Source organism: Condylura cristata, unplaced genomic scaffold (genome assembly GCF_000260355.1).
Source record: "Condylura cristata isolate star-nosed mole 26May11 unplaced genomic scaffold, ConCri1.0 scaffold00048, whole genome shotgun sequence".
Lineage (NCBI taxonomy): Eukaryota > Metazoa > Chordata > Mammalia > Eulipotyphla > Talpidae > Condylura > Condylura cristata.
Window position 1 is genome coordinate 623,439 of NW_004567149.1, and position 7,867 is coordinate 631,305.

Sequence of the window (7,867 nt, forward strand, 5' to 3'; positions counted from 1 at the left end):
GAGAGACTAGGAGGCGCTGCTGTCATGGAAGGGGGCGCCTGCAGGGGGCGGGTCCCCAGCGGAGGGGACTGGGCCTGTCGGGGCTGAGGTTGGCTTTCCAACGCCCACCTCGGCCTTTTCCTCAAATGGCCCCCCTCTGCCCCAGACCTGCTGCCCAGGGCAGGCCACTTCCGCTTTGGGGACGCGAGGTCAGATACCCCAAATCCACCTCGCTACTTCGGGCATCCACTGTTCCTTGCATCCTTGTCTGGCTTTATCTTGTACACAAAGGGAGTAGCTGCTCCCCGCTGCCACGCTGGCCTCCCAGGTGCACATTTATGTGCACACTTCCTCGACCGCTGCAAAGTGACCTCACATCCTCCCAGAGGCTTCTCCCTGACCACACCGGGCACCTCCCCCAGTTGCAGCCACGCACTGGGACGCCTGCGGCCGGGCTCTCTGGCCTCTGGCCGTGTCTGGACCTGCATGTCTGGGGCCTGCACACCAGGGTCCAGCAGCGGCCTCCACTCCCTCCCCAGCACTGGCCGTGACTGGAGGCCTGTGTCTGTTCCACCTGCCCAGGATGGTGTCCAGGCTGCATTTTTACCTATTTTAAAAGATTTTATTTTACAAGAACTGGGTGCAAGCCAGAGGTGTGGGGTTAGAGGACTCCCCAGAGACAGAGGGGGGAGCGGAGCAGGCGGCTCCCTAAACCCCCCTGCTGAGGGCGCAGCAGGGAGACAGGCAGTCTGCTGCACCCTGGGGTCACTCCCTGGCTGGGGTGGACTCAGGGCGTGGCAGTGACAGCCCCTGGCACCATTCCCCCATCCCCACTTCCTGAATCTCCTGTACTTGGAAATGATAAAGAACCAAAGAGCTGCTTGGATTAGACACCCCCCCCACCCCACCCCACCCCGCGCCTGGCAGGGACACTGTGAGGACGAGGCGCCCAGCCCTGCCCCCGCCTCCAGTGCAGAACAAGGCGGTTCTCTTGGTCACAGGCAGGTGCCAGGTCCTGCGTGCCCACATCCTGCGGTAAAGCCTTGTCAGCCTCATCAGCCCTGGTAGACTCACTTGTGCGCGGTAGGTCAGGTGCCCTAAAGGGGTTTTACGTGCAGCTCAGCGGGCTGGGCGGCCACCCCCACTCCCTGTGTCCTGTGGGCGCCCCAGGGCGTTCCCCTCCTGCCCCGACCGGCCTGGCTGGCTCTGTCCGTCGTTTCTGGCGCCGAGGCGGCCCCTGGCGCCCTCCTGTGGTTGGTGTCGACATAGCGCCTCCGCGTCCCTGCACAGCAGCTGACAGGCCAGGGGTCTCCCCCCTGGCTGGTCTGCTTGGCTTCGAGCTGCCCGCACCCCCCCCCACCATGGCCTTTGCTGCGGGCCTGGCGGAGGGCGGGATGCCAGGCCACAGCACTGCCCTTCAGTGCCTGCCCGTCTGTGCCCAGCTGCTGTCCCACCCCTCGACAGATGCACCCAGCTGCCGTGGACCTCGGCCTGTGGAGGCTGTGCTGCGTCATCTCCATCCGTCCCTTTGGCTGTGCCTTCCGCTCTTGTCTGCCGCCCTGTTCGCAGGTGCAGGTGAGCAGATGGCACCAGATCTGGGACTCGAGTCCTGCCTCCCTCCTGGCCTCCGGGGTGGTGCGTCCACCCTGCGCACATCGTGAGCCCTTTCGCTGCCGCCTGTGAACTTGACGGTGTGTGGTGTGTCTTTGTGGGGCTCCCCATTCGGCACCACACGTTGCTGCTGCCGTTGCCGGGGTACCACCAGTGCCTCACCCCCTCACTGCTTCTGGGCTACCTGCGGCCCCCCCAGACTGGACTAGAGCCCCCATTGGTTCTCAGAGTTTGTCCACAGCGGCATGTCCCCAGTAGCACCTGCCAGGTGGCCTGGGGAGGGAGATGAGGGGCATGGGGGTGGGGCGTGGGGAGGCCTGTGCTCCCCACGCTCAGGCATAGCTGACAGCGGGAACAGGCTCTGGGAGCTGCGGCTTTGTTTCCAGCTTGTCACTTATTTTTGCTTTTCGGCTCATGAACTCTCTTTAAAAACCTTTTACTTACTGCGGAAAACCGCCAGTGACATTGTGGGGTGGTGGTTGCCCCGACCCTCGCCCCTGCATCCACCCAACAGTCCGCTACCTCCGGGCACCACTAGACGCCCGCCTGTCCCCCCTTTCTGTTGTCCATTCTTCACAGGGGACGCTACGAGGCAGACCACCTGCAGAGTGCCTGATGCGGTGACATTCAGCTCCAGATTTGTTAGCTAAACATTGAGTGTATTTAGTCAAAACATGTTTTGATTTAAAAAAATTACTATGGACAGTATTTGCTTCGCACACAGAGTGTGCCGATTTTGCCCCTCCGCCCCCTCCCCCTCCCCCTCCCAGTTCCCATCCCCAGCGCACAGTCTACCGCCTTCTTCTTCCAGGGGAATTAATTAAATTGTAGCACTTGCTGCCTCATTATATTTGGAGCTTATTATGACAGTGTGAATAGACTCAAACAATTACGACTTTTTTCTCTTTGTTATGTTTTTCGGTTTTCCCCAGAGTTAGTAATTGCCTTCTTGTTTCGTTTGTCTAGTTTTCCATGCATTTCTCACTAATCCAGAGCCAGTTCTCTCTGTGTATTTGGTGTCTTCTCCAGCATGTCTCTCTGGGTCTTCTGATTGGCTCCAAGATGGGTAACCTGTCGCTCTTTACCCTGGAGACATACCGTCCTGAGTTCTGCTTGCCTATTATCCTAGGCATTCTTACCTCTCTTCTTGCAAAGGCAGAGAGGCATTTCTCTTCTCATGTAATTGATAAATTACATTCCTCAAAACATTTCACCTCAGACATTTGAAGACTTTCTTCCATTCGTTTCCTGGCTTGTTCCATGAAACCACATTTGGTTTTGTCTTCTCCTGGTTTGTGCGATTTTTTCTCTGTGTCCAGTGGAGAAATATCCCAGTGTTGTGTTTTGTTATGTGGATCCATTTTCTCCTCCTTCTGGGGCTTTTTGGGTCCCTTTTTAGTTAGAAACTTAAGTCTTTCACTTCTGGGATTTTTTTAAATTACTTTGCTAACTCTCTATTTTCTCTTTTTGACACTCTTGGACCAGTTCTTTACTTTTTTCCCCCTCTCTGTTTTCTATTTCTTTGTCTTTTTTTCTGGGAGATTTACCTTCTAATCTTATATTCTGTAATTTTTTTTTTAAATGGGACTTTCTGTAATTTTAATTCTCAAGGATTAACTGCTGTTCTTTTGTCGATTAAAAGAACCTGACTGCAATGTCTTCTGTTTCTCAGGTCACTTGAGGGGAATGTTTTTTTTTTTTGCTTGGTTTTTCTAGTTTGCATTCACATCAGGCTATCTAATTGCTTCTGGGATACATGATCTTACCAAGTGTCCCTGGCTCACAATGATCTTATGATTCCATCAGCTTGTAAGGTGTGTCGATTTTACAGCTGTCAAACTTTTGAATCCTACAATCAGTCAGTGAGACAGGGTAAATATTTTCTTCAAACATCTGCGGGTCCCTGCCACTCTCGTAGTTGTAGAGTTGCACAGCCTGCCTCGTGGCTTGCCGGGTGGTGGAGGCGGTGGTGAGGCTGGGAGGCTTCACGGAGAGTTGATTTTACTGGAAGATTACTTGGCTTGATCATTGCTTTCTCTTGGGCTGGCGGATTCTCAAGAGGACATTTTGCACCTCAGCCTGGAGGGTCAGTCTGCCTGGGCCTGCTGAGAGAGAGAGCTGTCCAGCGGGGCCCAGAGGTCTGGCATGTCCACGTTGACACAGTCCCTCTACTCCTGCGGTGGCCCTATCTTCCCATCCAACTCCCCTCCCGTCCTGGGCCATGGCGTCCAGTTACACGTCTCCAGGAGGAAACCCTTTGGGCCTGTGTGTGGACGCTGGAGGTTGAGCAGGTGGATTCTGACTGCTCCGTGACAGACGTTCAAGGGACTTTGTTCTCGGCCCCGTTTCCCTCCACGTGCAGAGGAGGCCCAGACTCCAAGTCCTTCACGGATCTCTGGCCTGCTGCTTCCAGCTTTCCCCGTGGGCACAGCCTCGCCCAGTGCAGCTTCACCTGCTGCACACGCAGCTTCTCTGTCTTCTTGGTCCTGGCGCACGCTGCTTTGGGTGGGGAGAGAAGCGAGGGACCAGCAGCATTTCTCTGGCCACCTTCAACTCAAAGCCCTCCTTTCTTTTTTGATCTCAAAGAAAGAGGTTTAAGGTCAAGCCAGCATATTTGGAAAATGAGAAGTACACCTGGAAGAACAGGACCTGGCGGTCCACACCCCAGCCACAATCCCAGATGCCTCCCGGACTTCTTCTTAGCTTTAGAGACCAGAGAGCCAGATGCACATTTTAGAGAAGTGTGCAGTATGTCACCCCACGCACCACTTCCCACCTGGGTGAGACTGCCCCAGCCGCCCCACCCGCTGCCCCAGCGAGCCCCAAGGCCCTCATCTGACCTGCCTGCCTTGCCCTGGCTGCCGTGGGTTCAGCTAGACACGTCCAGCCAAGTCCCTTCCTTTGTGGCGGGCCACCGAGCGCTCTTGTTTCACAGTGCAGGGGGATTCTCCATTTCCTTTCCATTCTAAAAGGCCGGTCAGTGGCCACCCGCCTTTCCTGCCTGAGCAGTTGCTGCCTGTCCTTGCGAGGGCCTCACCGCCCTGCAGTCCCCCCAGGGAGCATGTCCAGACCTAGCCCTGTGAGCGATGGGCCACATCCGCTTTTGGCCAGAAGCGAGCCCTCCAGTGGGAGAGGTGGGCCCAAGCTGGCTGCATCTGCAGGAAGGAGGACTCTGGGCCTGGGGCTGTACGGTGTGGGCAGCCGTGCCCAGCCCAGTCCAGCCTGTCTCTGGACTTCACACACCCGGGTCCCTCATCAGCCGAGACCACCATGCTCCTGGTGGTCCTCGGCCCAGACATCCATTCTGGACCGCAGGGCACGGCCTCCACCCTTGGCCTCCTAAGTATGGTATTAGCCCTTCTGCAGGGTGTGCAGCCCAGAGCCTAGGCCCCAGGCTCCGCCCCAGACTCTGCCCCTGCCCTACCTTAAGCCCCGCCCCGACACCACCTCAGGCCCCGCCCACCACCCTGCAGTCCAGGCCCTGCCCTTGGACCTGCCCAGCTCACGCCCATTGTCCCACTCGGGCCACGCCCACCACCCTACCCAGACCACGCCCCCGTCCTAACCCAGGCCCCCCCACCACTGCCCACGGCCCCGCCTAGGCCCCACCCCCGCCAGCACTGCGCCCAGGCCCCACCCACCTTGCCTAGGTCCCACCCACCTTCCGCCCAGGCCCCGCCCACCGCTCTGCCCAGGCCCCGCCCACCGCTCTGCCCAGGCCCCGCCCCGGGGGCAGCCCTGTGCCTTGGACTGGAGCCACTGCCTGCCCCAGGACATGACAGCTGGCACCGAGGTCACTGACGGAGACACACCAAGGCTGTTTGACTGTCGGTGAAGTCGCAGCCACCCGAAGCCACCCTGGGAGGCCCAGCGGGAGGCCCAGCCCCAACACCGCCACACAGGCCGCCCTGAGCCCCGGGAGCCGCACTCTCCTTGTCTGCCTCCCCCCAGGGCGTCCAGCTCTGAAGCCCAGCACGGATAACCCTTCCCGGAGCCAAGCGGCCACATGGGCGCCGCAGACCGACCTCTCGCCCGCCGAGACCCAGGTTTCTGAGTGCTGACGAGGCCTTGGCGAGGTGGCTCCAGAGGAGGGGGTGCTGGGTTGTCTCCCCCAGGTCCCCCCCATGGGTCGGCCACAGCGCAGGGAGCGGCCTGAGCTCAGGTGGATTCCTCCGGAGTGGGATGGGGGCGTAGTCTGGGTAGGGTGGCGGGGGGCCTGGCCGGGACAGTGGGCGGGACCTGGGCTGCAGGGCGGTGGGCGGGGCCTGAGGTGGTGTTGGGGCGGGGCTTAGGGAAGGGCAGGGGCGGAGCTCCCCAGGAGGCGGGGCTCACATTGGCCACGCCCCTGCCGCCTTCCCCGACCTCTCTACCTGTAGCTTCAGAGTCAAAGTAAAGTTAAATGTCACTAAAGGCTGCATTCAGGTACCCCCGGGGCTCAGGGTGGTGTCCGCCTATGGGCCTTCCCACTGCCCCCGAGTCCGCCGGCCAGGGAGTGACCCCAGGGGCAGCAGACCCCCTGTCTCCCTGCTGGCCCACAGCAGTGGGTTTCAGTGAATCCGCCTGTTCTGCCCCCCACTCAGACTCTGGGGCATCCCGCCATCCCCATCCTGACCTCCCCTGCGCCATTTCTCGTCCTCCCCTGCGTGGCCATCTCTCCCGCTCAACCCCACGCCGTCTCCCACCTTCCCCGTGTGGCTGTCTCTTGTCCTCCCTCACGTGGCCATCTCCCCTGCGTGGCCCTCTCCCGCTCCCCCCGCCCCCGCGGCCTTCTCTCCCGCTTCCCCACGTGGCCGTCACCCCCGCATGGCCATCTCCCTCCTGCGTGGCCATCTCTCCCGCGTGGCCGTCTCCCTCCTGCGTGGCCATCTCTCCCGCGTGGCCGTCTCCCTCCTGTGTGGCCGTCTTTCCCGCGTGGCCGTCTCCCCGCTCCCCCCGTGGCTGCCTGTCCCCCTTCCCCGCATGGCCGTCTCCCTCCTCCGTGGCCATCTCCCCCGCGTGGCCGTCTCCCCCCGTCCCGTGGCCGTGCCCCCGCTCCCCCCGTGGCTGCCTGTCCCCCTTCCCCGCATGGCCGTCTCCCCCGCATAGCCATTTCTCCCCGTCCCTGCTCGGCCTTCTCTCAGCCTCCCCAGCGTGGGTGCCGGACGCCCAGCCTTCCCCGAGTGACCCTCTGCAAATGCCCGCCAGTCCTCCCTGGCCCCAGTGGCTCACTGGGTGTTCCGAGCCCCGACCCCAGCTCAGGGCGCCGAACATCGGAGCTTCTTGTTTTTCTGTTTTTTTTTTTTAAATATGTGTTGGGCGGCGAGAGGCTTCACCAGAGACAGAGCTGGGAGCAGGACAGGCGGCACGAAGCCCACTGCTGAGGGGGCAGCGGCGGACAGGAGGGGTCTGCCGCGCCCTGGGGTCCCCTCCGGGGCGGGGGGGATCGGACTGGAGCTGTGTTGGCTGTGGCTCCTCAGTGCTGCACGACCCGCTGCGCCCCTAGGGAGGGCCTTTTCTGTTTTTTTAATTAAGGGAAGTTTATTGTTATTTTCGCAAAACTCTGGTTTCTTCCTTTCTCTCCTGGGCCCCGCCCGCCCCTCCCCCAGGGCCTCACCAGCCTCCCCCAGGCTGTCCTGGCCCCCAGTCCCAGTGTCCACTGCGGCGCCTGGGTGGCCCGTCCGGCCCCGCCCTCCCTCCTGCTGCAGCCGCTGAGGGCCTGGGCTGGCTCTCGGGGCGTAGACCCCATGGTGACCTGGGAGGCGGGGTGGGCAGCTTCCGGGAGCTGGCCGCTGGCCTTGACCGCAGCCTCTCCCCAGGCCTGCAGCCGCCGCAGAGCCCCGGGCGGCTGAGACCCAAGCGCTGCGGCGACTCCTCAGCCGCACTCTGGCTCCCTGCGCTGTGGCCGCTGCCCGCGGGGTCTGGGTCAGCAGAGGGGCCCAGGTGAGCCCCGCTGTGACCCCGGGCGCCTCCCTCACGCTGAGTCCTGCAGGCCGCTTTGCGCACAGGACCGGAGTGCCAGAGTCGAGCAGCAGAAATGGGGCGCAAGCCCCCTCTCCCCAGGCCGGGGCTGGGGCCTCACTGGACTCCCCTCCCTCGGCTCCTCGGGGGCCCCCCTCGGCTCCTTACCTCCATGCCGTCCTCACCCTGGGGAGCCCCCAGCAGTGGTTCTGGCTCTGGTTCCTGCTGAGACCTGTTTGGCTCTGCATAGGGCAGGTTGGGGGGTGGGAGAGGCTTGGGGAAGCTGGGGGAGGGGAGGGAGGCTGAGGATCCTGGGGGAAGGTACAGGGGAGGCTGGGGG